This window comes from Nicotiana attenuata, chromosome 4, assembly GCF_001879085.1.
Source record: "Nicotiana attenuata strain UT chromosome 4, NIATTr2, whole genome shotgun sequence".
NCBI lineage: Eukaryota > Viridiplantae > Streptophyta > Magnoliopsida > Solanales > Solanaceae > Nicotiana > Nicotiana attenuata.
In genome coordinates, this window is record NC_031992.1 from 2,051,169 (window position 1) to 2,073,431 (window position 22,263).

Sequence of the window (22,263 nt, forward strand, 5' to 3'; positions counted from 1 at the left end):
ATTATTACTTTGAGCCAAGTTTCTTAACGAGTTCTTCTTATTTAATATTTATGAATAATATACTATGTATGATGGCTATGATTTAAGATGAATATTTATAGCCCGTTTGACCAAGCTAGAAAAATCAGCTTATTTGGAGAAGTGCCTTTTTTTAAAAGCACTTTTGGTAAAAAGCAGTTTGTGTTTGGCTAATTAATTTGAAAAGTGTTAAGAAATTAAGCTCAAAGTGACAATATGAAACATAAAGTAGACAATATATGTAGAGAGGGAGAGACAACTTTCTTCTTATTCCAAGTATATTTCTTGTGTATCTTTCATAGGAGAACAACATCCTATTTATATGTTACATGTATTAATGAACTCATTCATTTGGTATTGAATTTGACAAAGATAGTTATGAAGAGAACATCTACATACATTGAAAGTGACATCCACATACATTGGATTCTTGGATGTCCATATATAATGTGCCTCGTTAAAACCTTCCTAAAAAACCCCTATGGCGAAAAGCCTAGTGAAGGAAAAAGAGTACACACATCTTGTAATACGCATTGAGTGCTGCCTCATTAAAAACCGTACCAAGAAAATTCAATTGGAACAAAATTTTGGTTAAGGGAAAAAGAGTGCAGCGCGTATTATACTCCCCCTGATGAAAACTTTATTTGATATATCGGAGACGATGCATTTCAATTCGCCTCTTATGATGAAAACTTTATTTGATATCTCGGAGACAAAGCATTTCAATCTGTCTCTTATTTCAGCTGCTTATTTTCTGCCCTAATGTTGGGTATACCAATATATATTCGAATCTTCTTTGAGGACTCATCTTTGTGCATTATGGTGGAGTAATTAGAATATATATCACACATTCAAATATTCTAAGAAGAGAAATATTTGGCTCCTGATCATAAGCCAATTGTAATGAGGAGATTTTATGATAACTTATAGCCTGATCCATACAAGAGTTGCTGCATGCAAATAGCATGACCCCATGTTGAGATAAAAAAAAAATTGTTATCATAAGCATTGGTCTAGCAATTAATTGGAGGCGTTATTTGATCAATGATGCCGCTTGACCATTTTGAGTAAGAACATGAGCAACCAGATGCTCAATTGTTATACCTGTTGATATACAATAATCATTAAAGACATGTGTTGTAAACTCACTAGCAAGACGAAGTGTCTTAACTACATAATCTGAAAATCGTGCTTTTAATCGTATTAATGCGGCTAACAAACTCGGGAATGTCAAATCCTGGGTTGGCAACAAGCACACATGTGACCATCTTGTAGATGCATCTATCAATATAATATCTAAATGGTCCACATGGACAGTGTATGGGCCCACATATATCACCCTATATACGTTCCAAAAATGCAAAGGATTCAATCCCCACTTTAATTGTTGATGGTCTAATAATCAGTTTGCGTTGAGAACATGCAACATAAGAGAATTATTTAGTTTGAAGAATCTTCTAGTACTTCAATTAATGATCATGTAAATTCTCAATTATTTTGTGCATCATATTATATTCGGGATGGACCAACCGCCATGCCAAATAATAAAATCATTAGTAATCCCTGGTTTACTATGGCATGCGATTCGACTATACTACTTGTGTAGTACAAGCTGCATGAAAAGCAAATTATCTTTCATATTCATATTTGTTACCATCCATACGGCAAAACATCTCCTTCTAGAAGAAAGTCATTATCATTATTGTCATGGTCAAAATCATTATAAGCAAGACTTTATTCTTGCTTTACTTTTGCCCTTTAATAGTTTTTCATAATGCCTGGTAAAATAATTTTAACGTAAAATAGGTATACAACCAATGACATAATCATGCGGCCACATAATAATATTTATCCTCTTTATTTCTCTCAAACCCCTTTAGAGGTGAGTTGTGAGATTTCAACAATCAAGAGCATATTCGTGTTCATGAGTTTATTTCATACGGCCACATTCACTTCTGGAATTTGTCATAATCATCTGAACATGTCTCATGATTTCTCAATATAAGCTTATTGAGTTCCCTTATCATTTATCATATTTATTTTTATTGCCCTCCTTAATATCATTTTGTTAGGTTAACCATGCATTTTTCTTTATTTTGATAGAGGATTGATTAAAGATGGGCAAAATGTTCAGGTGTACGATATTCTTGTATTCAATGCCCTTTCATACCACATCATGGTAAATATTACCTTCACCTTTTGAAGGATAATTTTAATATCATAACCCTTATTATTCTCCATTTCATAATTAAAAAATCATGATGACGATTATTTTTTTTGTTATTGCCACGTCCACGTACATATATACGTCCCCGATAGTTATTTAGTCTTCTTTCAGATTTTGACTATTGCTATCACATTCGCTTCAGGGAATGGAGCAGATCTAGAGGACGGGCTTCATTAAAAGCATATTATTTTGCCTCAATCACCATTATAACATTAGTGTGGTGCATTGGGACTCAAACCCAATGTCTTACCCTCGTATAAGCATGTTAAACCATAATGTGTGGGGACTCAAACCTAATGTCTTATCATCATGATGCACCGGGACTCAAATTCGGTGTCTGAACACCTCTTCCGAAATATTGCTACTTCTGAAGCAAATTTGAGGCATGTAACATAGAGAATAATTCTCTAACACATATTCATCAATAATAAATTTAGCATTTGAAAATATTACCACTTTTAATGATCATAACAACCAATCATAGCTAACAATACTTTGAACGTATTATCACTTAATTTAGCAGTTATAAGCATAATTGCTTAGTCTTAATAAATTTTTAAGAATATTAATTATCACTCTAAATGTCATATATTTGTTATAATTCTGTAACCAACATTTGCTAATGAAATGAACGCATGTAGCATAGACCAATGCTTTTGGAACTTATTGGAGATATATATCTAATGTTATAAATAAATATGATGATCATACTCCTTTAAAAAGTTAAAAGCCATCAAGATGCAATTAATTGCTAGCATTTGCATAGATTAATGAAAATTGTAGTCACGTATTGAGTCTTTTATTATAGAACAATATATTTGTCAAAATATCTATGTGAACAACGATTTTCTAAATTCTTAAATGCTCTTAATTAAAGATGTATATCCTGGTGACATTTATTTATAGAGTTACCCTGTCTCTAGAGTCAGAGAATAGCCAAGTTATTGAAGGACTCTACTTTATGCAGTGCTATCAAAATCGGAGTAACTTATGTATAAAACCTATGAGATAATTATCACATTTCAGTCATTTTTTTTTCATGAAAGAAAAACGCAAGCACTACCTTAGAAACCCATAACCATTATTGAATGTAATTTATAACATACACATATAAACTATCATGCAGTTAACTAGAAGTGAATAAGATCGAAGAATCATGGCCGTGTATAATGATTCGATTTCATCGGTATCCCATCTTCTTTACTTTATAGTCATGCTTTTAGAGATAAATATATGATTAAAGATAAATTTACCATGTAGTATGTGTACCTAATTCATCTAATGATAGCATTGTATCCTGCCAGCAAAATCAAAGTAAATATAACTTGAGGTCAGTAACGTACCTCATTGTCTGCTTATAATTCTATTATAGATTGAATTTCTTATGCCGTACCGCCAGACTGAGTCGGAAAGAAAATCAGCTCAACACATGTAGTTAGAGACTCATGATGATAACGTGTTAAGAAATTAAGCTCAAAGTGACAATATGAAACATAAAGTAGACAATATACGTAGAGAGAGAGAGAGAACTTTCTTCTTATTCCAAGCATGTTTCTTGGTGTATCTTCCATAGGAGAACAACATCCTATTTATATGTTACATGTATTAATGAACGCATATTTGGTGTTGAATTTGACAAAGACAGTTACGAAGAGAACATTACATATATTGAAAGTGGCATCCACATACATTGAATTTATAACAAAAAGCACTTCTAGGCATTAATTAATGTTTGACCAAGATTTTAAAAAGTGCTTCTAAGTGTAAATTTTCAAAAGTGCTTCTCAAAAAAGTGCTTATGGAAAAAAGCTATTTTTTCTGCTTCCCCAAAACTGTTTATGCTTCTACTCCAAAGCCCTTTTTTTTCTTTCTTCTAAAAGTTTGGCCAAACACTCCAACTTCGAAAAAAGTACTTATTTGAAGAAAAAAGAAGAAGTGTTTTTCAGCTTAGAGAAGCTTGACCCTATTAGTCTATTTGTGCTATAGTTACACGTTTAAACAAGATTTTTTGTCACGAAAAGTTGACCAACAAAATTTTTTACTAATCCAGAAAAAAAATATTGAGTAATTCTTTACCAACCATTTTAATTTACTACAAGCCAAGCAATGAGAAGAATTGCTCATATACTCCTGAGTGAAGCTTATTTGGGACGTATTATAAACACTCTGGTTAAACATTTTGACGGTAAAGGTGGTGTAATCCATTTCCCTCACAATTGTTTGACAACAAAATTATAGTAGTATAATAATTCACTTGCTATCCATTTTGACGGAACAACCTCAGAATAAAATAAAATAGAAGAAAAACTATACAATATAGTCGCTCCCAAAAAGAATAGTCGAATAGAATTATTTTTGACCAATCAGACAAATGTGTAACTTGCTCTAAAATATATCGATTTTTTTTTTGGTAATTAAATTTCTATTTACCAGGGAATAATATTTACAAGTTGAGCAAAACCCATACATTCCATCCTATACTTCTATTCTTCCCTCCCTCCCTTCTCATAAGCGTATTCATACATTACAAGGGTACCAATTCAAGCTATTCAACAAAGTACCTAAGGATTTGTTATTTCTACAATGGACTTCTTGCACAATCTGTTTACATAGCACTTCCCATCTCCTTTCTCTGGCTTGAAAGATTCTTACATTACGTTCCTGCCTTATGTAATACACAGCTGCAGCTAGAATCATCTTGAACAATTCTGTTCTTGAGTTCTTTCGCTTGGTGAAACATGTTGCCCAAGTTAGCTCTTGGTCCCATCCCTGTGCTCTCCTGTTAATACCTTGCCAGTTTAGCAATGTGAGCCATAACGCTTTTGAGTATTCACAGTCAAAAAACAAATGCTGGATACTTTCCCTTCGTGTTTTTCACAACACACACTCTTCCTCTACTTGCATTCCCCATTTCTGTAATCTGTCTTTCGTGTATAACTTTCCATGAGCCGTCAGTGTTAGCATGAAAGTCCATCGTGGGCACCCTACATTCTGTCACACAACTCTCTTCCAGTTCACCTTTTCAAAATCCCCTCGCAGTCTATGGTATATTGCTTTAATACTGCATTTTTTGGCTCTCATTACATCATCATAGTTGTACCCTGCTGTCTCAAGAGTGTCCTTTGCCTTTAGGATTTTTCCCACGATCCAAGAAGCTTGTTTCACCTGTAACCCCCATATTCCCCTGCCTTTGACATAGTAGCTATTAATCCACTAGATCCATAGCTTATTCTTCTCTCTGCATAAGTCCCAGTAGTGCTTGCATATTGCTGCCTTATTCCATAGAGCTATGTGCATGATGTTGAAACCTCCTGCTGTCTTGGGCATGCATAACTTTTCCCATGCTAAGAGTGCTTTTTTTGATACATTACTCTCACATGTCCATAAAAAACTCCTGCAAATGGATTCTATTAACTTTGTAATCTTCTTGGGCATCACAAACACTTGTGCCCAGTATGTCTGCATTGCAAATAGTACACTTTTAATAAGTTGTACTCTTCCTACATAGGACAGGAATCTGGTAGTCCAAGTAGTTATTCTTCCTACAATCTTCTCAATCAAGGGTTGGCATTGTGCCACTGATATTCTCTTTGTGCTTAGTGGGACTCCAAGGTATCTCACAGGCAGCTCTCCCTGTTGTATCCCCAGAAATTTTAGCAGTTCTTTTTGGTTTTCTTTTGTGACTCCTCCACAGAAGATAGAGCTTTTGTTCTTGTTAATTTTCAATCCTGATGCCTTTGAAAACTCTTGAAATCCATTGAATATAAGCTGTACTGACTTCAGGTCTCCCCTGCAAAAAAGTAAAAGATCATCAGCAAACCCAAGTTGCAAGATTTGCATCTTTGCACACTTGGGGTGGTAGTTGAAGTCTGGGTCTCTAGTGAGCATTTTCAGCCTCCTTGTCAAGTATTCCATTGCAAGCACAAACAAATAAGGGGATAGGGAATCCCCTTGTCTTAAACCTCTTTGTGCTTCAAAGGGTCTAGTCTGAGCACCATTTATCAGTATTGTATATGACACTGTTCTTATACACTCCATTATCCACTTCACAAATTAACCTGGGAAAGTTAGAGCATGCATCATTTGTTCCATAAAGTCCCACTCAATTGAGTCGTATGCTTTCTGCATGAAGTTTCATCATGCACCTAGGAGATACACCTTTCCTCCCATATCCTTTAATCAACTCATGGCTCAGAATGATATTATCAGTTATTGCTCTTCCTGGCACAAATGCAGCTTGAGAAGTATCTACCAACACATTCATAACACACTGCAATCTTCTAGTTAGCACCTTAGAGATTACTTTGTAAATCACTGTGCAGCAAGAAATGGGCCTGAACTCCTTTATACTTGTTGGATTCTTGACTTTAGGTATCAGAGTTATAGCTGTGCAATTTACTGGTTTGTACATCTGTGCAGATTCAAAGAACTCCTCCACTGCCTTTATCACCTCTTCACCTATACACCCCCATACTTTCTTAAAGAATACTGCATTGAAACCATCATATCCTGGAGCCTTGAGGTCATTTATATCATTCAATGCCTCTTCTATTTCTTCCTTGGTAATTTGTCTGATCAGGTGCAAGGTCTCTACTCAAGGTAGTTCCCATTTTGATTATGTTTAGATTTATGGCTGGAATGGACTCATCTTTTGCACCTAAAAGGTTCCTGTAATAGCCAAGAACTTTTGCTTCTATTTCATCATCTAGCACCAACTGCTTCCATATTCATCTACTAGTCATTTGAATTCCATTTGTACTATTCTATGCTTCATCTGTAGCAAGAATATCTGAACTGGATCTACCAGTTCAGCCATTGCACCTTGATTTTGTTGTACACACTTTCTTCAATATTCACCCATTTTTCTAACTCCTGCTTCAATATCCTCTCTTTCTCAATTAGCACAGTGTCATGCCTTCTATTACCCATGTCTTCCTATATTGTCTGTAACTCTATCCTTGCCTCTTTAATTTTCCCATCCAACCCTTTGTAATGCTGTGTATTTAGTTCCTTGATGAGCTCCTTAGTTCTTTTCAGTTTCTGCCACACTCTTTGTATCTTTCCAGTTTCCTTTTCCTCTTTCCAAGCACTTTCAACCAGTTGGATAAATTGAGGGTGATCAGCAATGCAATTCAAAACTCTAAATGGTCTGCATTTCTTTGTATGCCCCTGTGTGATCATCAGCTTTAATGGAGAGTGGTCAGATATCAATGGCTCTAATACCTGTATTTTCATGCTTGGCATTATCATCATCCACTCAGTGTTCACCAACCCCCTATCTATCCTACTATATGTATGATTATTGGTCCATGTATAGTCCCTTCCCACTGATGGTAATTCATTCATGCCTGTGTCCATCATGTATTCCTTAAAATCTTTCATTTCCATGTCCTGCACTTCTGATCCATGCTGTATGTCTGTTATATGAAGAACTGCATTAAAATCCCCCATTACCAACCAAGGACCCTGTTGAATCAGTTTATCCCTTAAAGGTTTCCTGTCTTTGATAGTATGTAATCCATAAACAGCTGTGAAACCAAAATTAACTGGCCTTGACTTCATTCGAACCTGCCCATGAATAAATTGTTCATCCATTTTCTTAGGATCAAAGATATAGATTCTAGGATCCCACATTATCCAAATTCTTCCTTTGTTTCCTGTTTTAGCATTAGATACCCATTCCCATCTTGGAGCAATCTTCCTGATTATAGCAATGACTTTCAATTCCTTAACTCCATGCTCTACTATAGCTATTATAGCTTTATTATTTATTCTAACAAACTCCTTAACTTCTTTCTGCTTATATGTTTTATTCATCCCTCTAACATTCCAAGTAACCACACTCATACTGGAATGAAATAAGGATAGTGAAAGTACCCCTGATCTCCTTGGCTACTGATCTGACTTGTTCCTGCTATTTCATTCCTATGATCATACATCAAACTCTGAAAAGTATTAGCTTCATCAATGCTATGAACTTCTTTCTGTTTTGCTGTACCTGTTCTTGCTGCATATTTGCCTACTACTGTTATCCACCCTGCATCCTTGCTTTGCACTCCATCTTTTCCTTGTTCTGCCTCAATCCTTGGTTGTTCTGAACTCTCTATTTTTTGATCATTCTCCTTAGTTTCATTATATTCTTCTTTATCCACTCTGACCCATGCCATTCTCCCTTTATTTGTCTTCTTCTGCTGTATTGGCTTCCTGTTTTCAGTACATTCATGACCTATTTTCAAGCATTTGCTGCAATATTTGGGCTCCCAGTCATACTCCACCATCTGCATCATCTCCTTCCCTTTAGGATCCTGCAATTTTATTTGTCTTGGAAGTGGCTTTGTGATATCCATTTCAACTAATAGTCTTGCATATGACACTCTTACTGCATCAGTCGTACACTCATCAGCAAAGATGGGGTTACCTAAAGCACTACCTATTTTGCTTAGTGCTGTCATACTCCACCAATTTACAGGTAGATTAGGCAATTTAACCCACAGTGGAATTGTATTTAACACCTCATCATGAAGGTTGAACTCTTCCGACCATGCCTTCATAATTATTGGTCTATTATTGATCGTATGAGGTCCTGAGTACAGAATTCGGTCCCTCTCCTCAGAACTACTGAATCTAATGATGAAATAATCCTCATTATGGTAGTATATTTGAGGCTTCTTTGAGTATTTCCCCAGTGAATGCACAAATCTGTCCATGGCTCCAATTGAGGGAGAATCACCTATTACATAGATGACAATAGCATTCTTCCACTTTGCTGTCTCCTGCTCGACATCTTCTACTTCGATTTTCACCACTTTCTCTCCATTTTGCACAATTGGGGCAATAAATTGCAGGTTCATGCCCTTCATAGCCAATTTGTTTCCAACCACCACATTTGCCCATGTTTGTGCTTGAGTTTCGATCTGCTTCCCTTCCTCTTTTGTTTTCTCTACAGTGCTTGGAGTGCATGGTACTGTTCCATTAGTGTTCAAATTGCTCCCTTGGTCTTTCTTCCTCACCTCATCTCCTTTGGCAGCTGTTGCCATTGGAGCTGGGGTATGCATCCCTTCCTTCATTTTCCCTTTGTTCTTAGCTAGATCTCCTGGATCACTGCTTTCTTCAGCTTGCATGTTCTTCAAGTTGGATCTTCCATCTGGTTCCTCGATTCGTATCCCTTTTGGAGATACAAAGAGCTCTAACACAGCATTCCTAGTAGCTGAGGATCGCTGCTCATCCGTTGCAATCTTCTGTTGGTTCCGTTTAGGTCTTCCCCTCCCTCCCATGGCTTCCGGCGCAGGTTAGCTGGCCACGTTAACGTGCGCCGAGAGAGTTTGTTAGAGAGAGGTAGGGTAATGATCGAAAATATAAGCTTAATATATCGGTTAATAGTTAAGATTCTCTCTTCTTAGGTTACTTGGTGAATTATTTCAAAATTTAATTTTTTATTTTTCACTTAAATAACTCCCTCTTCTTAGGTTACTTGGCGAACCATTTCAAAGTTTTCTTTTTTTTTTTTTCTTTTTTTCACTCTTAAGTGGAGTAATGAAATACGAAAAAATGGAATTTTTAGTTAAAATTGTCCCTTATCTATGGGATTAGGTCTATTTTTGTCCTTTAGATATACATCTGAGTGTCTTTAGTCCCTTAAGTTTGTTAAAGTGGAGCACCTTTAGTCCAACTAACAGAATGGGTTAACTCTTGTTAAAAAACTAACTGTTCAATAAGAAAACCGAATGATGATTTTTCATGGGTGCTGAAGAAGGTAATTCAGACTGAGTATTGAAAAGAATATAAATTTTCATACTATTTTTTTTGTTTTAGCTACAATCAACATAGGACCACACCATGATAAATAGGTTGTTGCAATTCATTATCCAAAGTTCAATCTTCATTTAATGAAAATACCAAATGGTAGAATGAGAATGATCTGGATTCGAATAAGTCTTAGGTTATATTCATCGTTGTCTATGTTTATACATTAGATTTGCAAAAGATAATCATGATTTTTCTGATGTATGATTTTGGTCTTTCGATAACTATTTTGAACAATAAATACTCAAATATCATGCCATGGTAGCATGATAGCATCGAACTTCGCTTTCATCTCATCTTCATCCATACAGTATATTCAACCAAATCGAACCCATTGTAGTTGATTCTCTATTGGACGTATTCAACATTTAACTTTAGTTTTCTTTTTTGCTTTTCCACTATATTGGTCTATATTTTTACCAGTCAATTGAGCTGCTTCATGGAAAATCATTGTTAGTTTTGTTAACAAGAGTTAACCCATTCTGTTAGTTGGACCAAAGGTGATCCACTTTAGCAAACTTAAGGGACTAAAGACGCTTAGAGGTATATCTTAAGGACAAAAATAGACCTACTCCCATAGATAAGGGATAATTTTGCTAAAAACTCCGAAAAAATGACATGTAACTTGTAAAAGATCATAAGAGAAACTTAAAATTTAATAGAGGGTCTCGTTTTCTCTGGGCGCATGTTAGCTTAATGTGCGCCATCCATGGCGAAGAGTATTAGAAATCCTTCGATGAAGGCAGTAATGGCACATGAATCGAATGCGTATGGTCTTGCGCAACAAAAAAAACAAGGGATACCAAGCAAAACTAGCTGTGGAACCAAGTCGCGAATTAGGGGAAACAACACCAACTGAAATTGATGAAACAGTAGAAACATACATTGATGAAATAGTAGAAACTCTACTACAATTGGATTGGAAGGAGATGATACATGCATCGAGTAGTAAAGGTAGGATGTCATGGGCTGATGAAGTGGAAGCAGAAGCTGAAAAGTAAACGAGGGCATCAATTTGGGACAATTTCGACATCTTGAAGGTATCTAATGCTAGTTTGAAATCGGAATTTGTTTCACCTACTGTAATTGGTGAATCACATGTTTGTGAAATTGCCATAGAGGACATTAGTTCTGAAATAGAGTATTGGAAGAATGCAATTGTTTGTTATGTGCTAGGGGCTCATCCTCCCTTCTCTGTTCTGAATGGGTACTGTCACGATCCCAAACCCAGACCCGGTCGTGATGGCGCCTCTCGTGAAGACAAGGCCAGCTGACACAACTCCCAATTCATATTAAACAATTATAATAATACAATTTAAGTCATTAACATGCTAATAATCCCAAAATATAAGTGAAATAGCACAATTTGCGGAAAAATAACCAACACAGCCCAACATCGAGGTGTCACAAGTCACGAGCATCTACTAAGGTCTGAACAAAACTAAGAATCTAAAATATACTAAACACAGTCTAAGGAAGAAAAGAGGGAGAAAAGCAGTGCTGCGAACGCTGGACAGCTACCTTGCTAACTCCGATGACTCTGCCACTGAGCAACCAACACCCGTTATCGGGTTCAAAATAATACCTGAATCTGCACACAAGGTGCAGGGAGTAATGTGAGTACGCCAACTCAGTAAGTAATAAAAGTAAATAAAAGCTGAGCAGTAAGAAAACACGTAAGCCACGTCATAACGCTACAGAAAATGCAGTACATTTCCAAAATAATACAGAAATTATTTACTTCGTAAATCATACTCAATTTCAGTAAAAACCTTTTTAAAACAAGTTTCAATAGTTTCAAAGCGAGTGATAAAAACAGTGAGTAAAAAATGATAGAGACGTAAACAGACCCTCGGGCAAAACCTCTACCATAAACCGCCCCTCGGGCATAATATCAACAGAACCAGCCCCTCGGGTTACCTCACAATCACTCGTAATCAGCCCCTCGGGCATAACATGAATCAAGAACCGCCCCTCGGGCAACATAGATCAAGAACAGCCCCTCGGGCTTCAATATGAAACAACAACAGTCCCTCGGGCTACAACACATCACACACACTGGGTACCAGCGCTCACTGGGGTGTACAGACTCCGGAAGGGGCCCCTTACGGTCCAAGCGCAATAACAAGCCATCTCGTGGCATAATCAATCCGGCCCTCGGCCTCACATAATAAATAGAATTTTCACACTGGGCACCCGCGCCACTGGGGGTGTACAGACTCCTGGAGGGGCCCCTTACGGCCCAAGCGCAATAACAAGCCATCTCGTGGCATAATCAAACAGGCTCTCGGCCTCATATCAATCACAAGCCACCTCGTGGTATAATAAACCAGGCCCTCGGCCTCTCATATATCATAATCGGTACAACATGCTGCGGCGCGCAGCCCGATCCCATAGTATCCTCACAACACAGGCCCTCGGCCTTACTCAGTCAGAATCTCACAAGCCACACGGGCAACAGTAAAACAATTACTCGGCTCAAAATTATTTATGAAATCAAAAGGAGTGAATAAAACCGAGTTATGAAAACAGTAAGAATATAACATGACTGAGTGTAAACATTAAATCAAAAAAGTGAGGTAAAATAGTAATAAAATCACCTAAGGGTCCAACCAATCGGCACAATGCCCAGACACGGCATTTAGCCCCAAACACAATAATATTTTCCAAAGTATAACAATATCGAATAATTTTCAAGTAAAACACGCGAGTTAGTAGTCGTACGGGATGGACCAAGTCACAATCCCCAACGGTGCTCGACCCCACGCTCGTCATCTAGCATGTGCGTCACCTCAAAGTAGCATAACGATGTGAAATCCGGGGTTTCATACCCTCAGAACAGTATTTACAATCATTACTTACCTCTATCCAGTCCAAACTCTAGCCCGCGATTCCTTTGCTTCTCAAATCAGCCTCCGAATGCTCTAAATCTAGCCAAAAGCAGATTCATACCATCAAAATATGCTAAGGGGACAAAGTCCACTCGAAAATATCTAATTTATACCAAAAATCCCGAAATTGGCCAACCCTGGCCCCCGGGCCCATGTCTTGGAACTCGATAAAATTTATGCCAAAATGGTCCTCATCCTCCCACGAGTCTATACATATCAAGAACACTGAAATCGGAGTTCAATTGACCCCTCAAATACCCATTTTAAGTTCTCTTAATCTCAAGCCCTAATTACCCATTTTGCACTGATTTTTCCCAAACTTTCAACACTAATTAGGCCTTTAATCACATATAAACGAGTTATGAAGTCGAGAATCTTACCTCCAAGAGATTACCCTTTGGTTCCCTCTTCAATCCTCTCCAAAAAGCTCCAAAACCGCAAAAAAATGGTGGAACTTAGGCTAAAAGTCACGGAATGGGTCTTTTAAAACATTCTACCCAGCTATTTATTTTTCTTAACCGCGATCGCGGGAATACCATCGCGATCGTGAAACATATCCGCTGGCCCATAATTTCACTCTACGCGATCGCGGATAAGCCCACGCGAACGCGATGCACAGGACCTTACACATACGCGATGGCGAATAAAGCCACGCGTTCGCGATTCATAACTTGCCTACCTCACGCGATCGCGACTCGTGTTACGCGATCGCGAAGCACAACCTGATCTGCCCCCATCAAAGCTCTACACGATCGCGAGGCTCCCTACGCGATCGCGAAGAAGGAAAACCTGCAACAGCTGAAGCTAAAAATCTGCAACTTCTCACTATGCATTTTGGGTCCGTTTAACCACCCGAAACTCACCTGAGGCCCTCGGGACCTCAACCAAACATGCCAACATATCCCATAACATCATTCAAACTTGTTCCAACCTTCGAAACACTAAAAACAACATCAAAACACCAAATTTGCATCGGATTCAAGCCTAAGAATTCCAAAAACTTCCAAATTCCGCTTTCGATCAAAAAGTCTATCAAACCTTGTCCGAATGACCTGAAATTTTGCACACACATCCCAAATGACACAGCGGACCTACTGCAACTTCCGGAATTCCATTCCGACCCCTTTATCAAAATCTCACCTATCCACAGGAAAACGCCAAAATCTCAATTTCGCCAATTCAAGCCTAAATCTACTCCGGACCTCCAAAACACATTCCGATCACGCTCCTAAGTCCCAAATCACCTAATGGAGCTAACCGAATCATAAAAATTTCAATCCGAGATCATATACTAACAAGTCAAAACTTGGTCAAACCCTTCAAATTTTAAGATTCCAACTGAGAATTGTTCTTCCAAAATCATTCTGATTACCCTGAAAACCAAAACCGACGATTTACATAAGTCATAGTACATCACACGGGGCTAGTCATGCCCAAGAACTAACGGGCGAAGTGCAAAAGCTCAAAACGACCGGTTGGGTCGTTACATCCTCCCCCACTTAAACATACGTTCGTCCTCGAACGTGCCCATAGTTGTTCCAAAAGCCAACAAGTCGCTGTATAACCTTTCCATGCAGATACCCGGGGGTGATCCCACGTCACCCCATCTCAGATAGGTCCGGTAACACAATGTAACTGAAATTTCGCAATCCAACCTAGCCAATAAACCTTAGAACCACATTTCCACTTCTGAAATCATCTACAAGATTAGAATCTCACATTTATACTCTGAATAAGCCCGAACAAGCTGTATAACCCAATACCTGCAACCTCAGGTGCAATTACATGACATACCACATAACTCAAACACTTGTAGCATAACTTCTAATCACAGCAGTTGCTCAAAACATCCGAATTTTGATAATAAGCCTTTTATCAAATAAAGCCTCATTCCAACACTTCCGTATACTGCCAATGATAAATGAAACACATAGGAAGTCATAACCACTCCTCAGATCATCCATTCGTGAAGCCACTTCTCCTTTAGCAAGAACCATAGCAAATTTCTGAGCCGAACATCGATATTATCCCTCCAACACGCTGAAACCGAATCCGTTTGTATTCATTCTAGATCCCAACAATCTCATCTAATTCCAGCACAACTACTCTGATGACATGACACACCAATACAATCCTAAGGCACAACTCGTGCAATCCGCGCACCAATAGGCAACAATCTGAACGTACTCAAATCATGAAAATGACTTAAATGAGAGAGCTGTACCACAAGCTCACCAGTACCACCACACCAAATGCTGAGAACCCGTCACACCTCGTAGAAACAGAACACACGAATCTAGCCCGAAGGATCATACCTCCACATAACTTTGCTCAAATGCGCGACCCTATCCAAACACTGGTCCGCATGAAACACCTCGAGTCACCATGCCCAAAATCATCAACCAAGCGCAATTTAATGCCTAGCACCCAAAAGTGAATCACCATAACCATGAAGAAGCAAATGACGCAATGCCACACCAGTCCGAAGGAACATATCCAATGTGCAACAAATCATGCAACACCCAAATACCCGTCTCATTCAAATCCCGCTATAAAGCCCAAATGAAACCGCACCATATGTGCATATAGCCACCAAATCTCAACTCCCCGTAACACAGAAGAGTAACTCATAGATCACGAATAAGCTCAACAACAATCGAATGGCACATCTCTCAACAATAGCAGTTCGGAGTAAACAAACCTGGCCAGGTGCAGAACACACATCCATGTTGGACCTACCAATGAACCCCAAATCAACTCTGGTCACCCACAATAGATAATTAACTCTTTGAAGGTTCACAATGACTGAATCATAGCACATACTACCCTCTGACCAACCTTAGCTATTTTCTCACAGTCCACAACCACAAAGCCATCTAATCACGGAAACTCTCAGTCTCCCACTCCATAAAGCACACGAATCACCATAACTGATCCCAGCTACACTGCCCATACATCTAACACACATCCGATACTCGATCATTCCACGAGGGATACTCCTATAATTCTTCTGTGCTACCAAGCCAACCTGAATATCGACAGTCGATCCAATAAGAGAGTGCCACAATACTAATGAAGTATCCTTAATTCAAACACATTGCCCTCTTTCTGAAGTATATACCCTTATCAAGACACACCATTTAGTGATACCATTTACCTAGTTATCTGAAACTGCCGTGCTATCTAAGAATTTATGACCTTACTTTCAGAACTGAACTGCGACCTTACACATGCCAATCTCAACCCTACACAACATACCATATATACCATGCCATCCTATGATAAATATGAGAACTTCATAATCCCTTCCGAGCCACAATCAAATATATACTCAACTAGTCAAGAACCTTCCATTTGATCCCATCTGGGAGAAAATCACTATACATCCCATGCTCCTCATGCTCGTAGCCAATATACATCTCTAACCATGGTAGAAAATTATCAAGAACTCTACGAATCTTCTTTGCACAAAATCGAACCATCAGGACTGACTCCTTCTAACTCAACCAAGCTACACAAGCCATCAAAACCTAAGAGCATTGCCACGAAACACCTTCATAAGCACCCAAGAACCGATCATATCCATTACCATGCCGATCCAGCTTACTACCAAGTTGTGATGATCCTCTGAGTTCCTTCCGATTTACCTTCAAATTTATATGTTTCCTTACTAGTACACCACTATCCTTAACTAAAACTTGCCCCACAAACTATAACGTGAAACCACACCACCTAAGGTTCATAAGCCGCTGAGAACTCTCTTAAATATCCCCAGAAGTACCACATTCCAAATGCCCACTCTGAAAGTACCTTAAAATCAATCTTTTACCTCCTTTACACTGGAGTACAGAATTCGTAGTCATACAAAATTACCGCAAGTCCCGGTACCACTCAATATAAATAATTGATTGATTGAAGTGGCATACAGATCCGAAAAATTTTCAATTGCTACATATACATTTCTGAATCCATAAGAATTCTTTCAAGAGCCATCTACTCTGCTCAAATCTAAGTTGCACTACCTAAACAAGCCAAATGACACATGTCCCATTAGCACAACAACACTCAAGGGAGTAATCCCACTTTAATGCAACCAAATAAATTCCTGCTCCATGTACCTTACATCCTTCACCAATAACATCTCAAGTCATTCCATGATTCTTATACACCCATAAAGCATAACACAACCCCTATCAAAAATTTCCTTTGTTCGGGTCATCCTCGACCTCAACCTCTGTAAGCCATAACTGCTTCAACAGCGCGCCTCAAACTGGAACCATCATAGCACATAATCGTGCAATCAACTAATCAATAGCAGACTCCCCCACTTGGCTCGAAGCCATAGATCAAAACACATAATAAATCATAATGCCTATACTCTATTACTGCCATAATACCATAGTGAGATTAAACTCAATCCTTCATAAGCTCGTGCAACACAAACCATCTAGGACTTCAAATCTTCTGAAAATCTCGCATCCACCCTCGTAACAGTCAAGCCCACTCTCTTAAGCGATCCAAATTCGAATTGCAACACATATATTTCACTGGTAAAAGAGATCTTCCGACAAACAACATAAGGATCACACAAACTTCATAACACTCCGCAGGAGATAACCCACTTGCTTCGCCTTAAACTAACTTCTCTTTATACCCTTCCATCGTCATAAACATTACGCAGTCACTTAATCTTCCTGAGTTTGAACTCATATCACCACGTGAAATCTACTTCGCTTCCCAACTAGGCAACATGAAAAAGTCCTGCAATCACGCCCAGAACTCGGGCCATACGTCAAATCACGATGGAAATCAAGTACCGGATAGTTCTTACTACCCCCAAGCAGAGCAGACCCTTCTCGTCTTATTCAAATCGTTTGAACACATCTCGCAGTAATATCATACTTATCACATAGTCATCCAGCCATCACTTCCACTAATGGGGACACTACCAAACATATAAGTTCAAAAAGCACATGCTCACACAAGCAGCACCTCAGTGCTCGAGCTATAGGCAAAACCCGGCCTCAAGTCCTCCAGACTGGCCTATCATCATTGCACAGAAATCACATCTCGCCCCTCGATCAGGGGATCACAAGCCATCAATGTACAGCTGATACCGAGCGCTCATGTGCGCATACGAACGCGTGGAAGGAATTCAAAGAGTTACATTTCAAGCTGAATCAATGTCGCACGATAAGAGTTCAAGAATGTGGGATTTCCTAAAGGTTCTGCAGCCTCCCGAGGATAAGCACAGACGTCTCCGTACCGATCCGCGAGACTCTACTAAACATGCTCATGACTCGCGAGACCTATGTAACCTAGGCTCTGATACTAACTTGTCACGACCCTAAACCCAGACCCGGTCATGATGGCGCCTCTCGTGAAGACAAGGCCAGCTGACACAACTCCCAATTCATATTAAACAATTATAATAATACAATTTAAGTCATTAACATGCTAATAATCCCAAAATATAAGTGAAATAGCACAATTTGCGGAAAAATAACCAACACAGCCCGACATCGGGGTGTCACAAGTTACGAGCATCTAGTAAGGTCTAAACACAACTAAGAATCTAAAATATACTAAACACAGTCTAAGGAAGAAAAGAGGGAGAAAAGCAGTGCTGCGAACGCCGGGCAGCTACCTTGCTAACTCCGATGACTCTGCCACTGAGCAACCAACATCCGTTACCAGGTTCAAAATAATACCTGAATATTCACACAAGGTGCAGGGAGTAATGTGAGTACGCCAACTCATTAAGTAATAAAAGTAAATGAAAGCTGAGCAGTAAGAAAACACGTAAGCCACGTCATAACGCTACAGCAAATGCAGTACAGAAATCATTTACTTCGTAAATCATGCCCAATTTCAGTAAAAACCTTTTTAAAATAACTTTCAATAGTTTCAAAGCGAGTGATAAAAATAGTGAGTAAAAAATGATAGAAACGTAAACATCCCCTCGGGCAAAACCTGTACCATAAACCGCCCCTCTGGCATAATATCAACAGAACCAGCCCCTCGGGCTACCTCACAATCACTCGTAATCAGCCCGTCGGGCAAAACATGAATCAAGAACCGCCCCTCGGGCAACATAGATCAAGAACAGCCCCTAGGGCTTCAATATGAAACAACAACAGCCCCTCGGGCTACAACACATCACACACACTGGGTACCCGTGCTCACTGGGGTGTACAGACTCCAAGAGGGGTCTCTTACGGCCCAAGCGCAATAACAAGCCATCTCGTAGCATAATCAATCCGGCCCTCAGCCTCACATAATAAACAGAATCATCACACTGGGTACCCGCGCTCACTGGCGGTGTACAGACTCCTGGAGGGGCCCCTTACGGCCCAAGCGCAATAATAAGCCATCTCGTGGCATAATCAAACAGGCTCTCGGCCTCATATCAATCACAAGCCACCTCGTGACATAATAAACCAGGCCCTCGGCCTCTCATTTATCACAATCGGTACCACATGCTGCGGCGCGCAGCCCGATCCCATAGTGTCCTCACAACACAGGCCCTCGGCCATACTCAGTCAGAATCTCACAAGTCACACGGGCAACAGTAAAACAATTACTCGGCTCAAAATCATTTATGAAATCAAAAGGAGTGAATAAAACCGAGTTATGAAAACAGTAAGAATATAACATGACTGAGTGTAAATATTAAATCAAAACAGTGAGGTAAAATAGTAATAAAAGCCCCTAAGGGTCCAAACAATCGGCACAATGCCCAGGCACGGCATTTAGCCCCAAACACAATAATATTTTCCAAAGTATAACAATATCGAATAGTTTTCAAGTAAAACACGCGACTTAGTAGTCGTATGGGATGGACCAAGTCACAATCCCCAATGGTGCTCGACCCCACGCTCGTCATCTAGCATGTGTGTCACCTCAAAGTAGCACAACGATGTGAAATCCGGGGTTTCATACCATCAGAACAGTATTTACAATCATTACTTACCTCTATCCGGTCCAAACTCTAGCCCGCGATGCCTTTGCTTCTCGAATCGGCCTCCGAATGCTCCAAATCTAGCCAAAAGCGGATTCATACCATCAAAATATGCTAAGGGGACAAAGTCCACTTGAAAATATCCAATTTATACCAAAAATCCCGAAATTGGCCAAACCCAGCCCTCGGGCCCATGTCTTGGAACTCGATAAAGTTTATGCCAATATGATCCTCATCCTCCCACGAGTCTATACATATCAAGAACACTGAAATCGGAGTTCAGTTGACCCCTCAAATACCCATTTTAAGGTCTCTTAATCTCAAGCCCTAATTACCCATTTTGCACTGATTTTTCCCAAAATATCACCACTAATTAGTCCTTTAATCACATATAAACGAGTTATGAAGTCAAGAATCTTACCTCCAAGAAATTACCCTTTGGTTCCCTCTTCAATCCTCTCCAAAAAGCTCCAAAAAACGCACAAAAATGGTGGAACTTAGGCTAAAAGTTGCGGAATGGGTCTTTTAATACATTCTGCCCAGCTATTTATTTTTCTTAACCACGATCGCGGAAATACCATCGCGATCGCGAAGCACAACTTTGTTCCCATAATTTCACTCAACGTGATCGCGGATAAGCCCACGCGAACGCGATGCACAGGACCTTACACCTACGCGATCGCGAATAAAGCCACGCGTTCGCGATTCATAACTTGCCTACCTCACGCGATCGCGACTCGTGTTACGCGATCGAGAAGCACGACCTGATTTGCCCCCATCAAAGCTCTACGCGATCGTGAGGCTCCCTATGCGATCGTAGAAGGAAAACCTGAAACAGCGGAAGCCAAAAATCTGCAACTTCTCACTATTCATTTTGGGTCCGTTTAACCACCCGAAACTCACCCGAGGCCCTCGGGACCTCAACCAAACATGCCAACATATCCCATAACATCATTAAGACTTGTTCGAACCTTCGGAACACTCAAAAAAACATCAAAACACCAATTTTGCATCGGATTCAAGCCTAAGAATTCCAAAAACTTTCAAATTCCGCTTTCGATCAAAAAGTCTATCAAACCTCGTCCGAATGACCTGAAATTTTGCACACACATTCAAATGACACAACAGACCTATTGCAACTTACAGAATTCCATTCCGACTCCTATATCAAAATCTCACCTATCCACTGGAAAACGCCAAAATCTCAATTTCGCCAATTCAAGCCTAAATCTACTCCGGACCTCCAAAAAACATTCCGATCACACTCCTAAGTCCTAAATCACCTAATGGAGCTAACCGAATCATAAAAATTTCAATCCAAGATCATATACTAACAAGTCAAAACTTGGTCAAACCCTTCAAATTTTAAGCTTCCAACTGAGAATTGTTCTTCCAAAACCATTCGGATTACCCTGAAAACCAAAACCGACGATTTACATAAGTCATAATACATCACACGGGGCTAGTCATGCCCGAGAACTAACGAGCAAAGTGCAAACGCTCAAATCAATCGGTCGGGTCGTTACAGGTACATACAGAGATTAAGGGCAAAACTTGGAACTAATAAGGTGTCAATGATGAAGAATGGAATTGTTTTAGTGCGATTTGATTCTGTGACTGGGAAGAATGAAGCAATACAAGGGGGATTTATCATTTTGACAATAAGCCTTTCATTGTGAAGTCTTGAAATCCGAATATGGAATTCACAAGGGAGGAACTCTAAACTATTCCAATATGGGTAAGGCTACCGGGGTTGGACTTCAAGGGTTGGAGTTCAAAAGGACTTAGTAAGATTGGTAGTTTAATTGGAAAACCATTAATGGTGGACCAAAATATTGAGAACAAGGTAGGTCTGAATTTTGCAAGGTTATTGATTGAAGTAGAAGTGGATACCAAATTGCTTGACAAGGTATTTTTTAGGAATGAAAAGGGAATGATTATTGAGCAAAAATTAGTTATAATTGGAAGCCAGTACTATGCAAATGTTGCCATAAGTGTGGACACACTGAGGAAAATTATAGAAAGAAGAAAGGGATATAAGCTCATTTACAAAAAAGAGCAGGCAACGAGCAAAATGGTAGAGACACAAGTAGAGACAGAACTGGGGGGGGGGGGAGAAGGCTTAGGTTCAAGTATTGAAGGGACCTAATGGGCAATGGGAATATACTAAGAACAAGAAAGGATGGGTAACACCTCACAACACAAGCAAACAAACTAAGAGGCAACAACAATAAGAGACTATGCAGCAAACTCCTTTCAAGCTCCGGATAAGACAGAATAAAGCAGACAAATACATAGGAGCCCAGTTTAAAATGAGGGAGGTAAGACTGTACCTCTCTCTGGAAATGGATAATATGATGAGT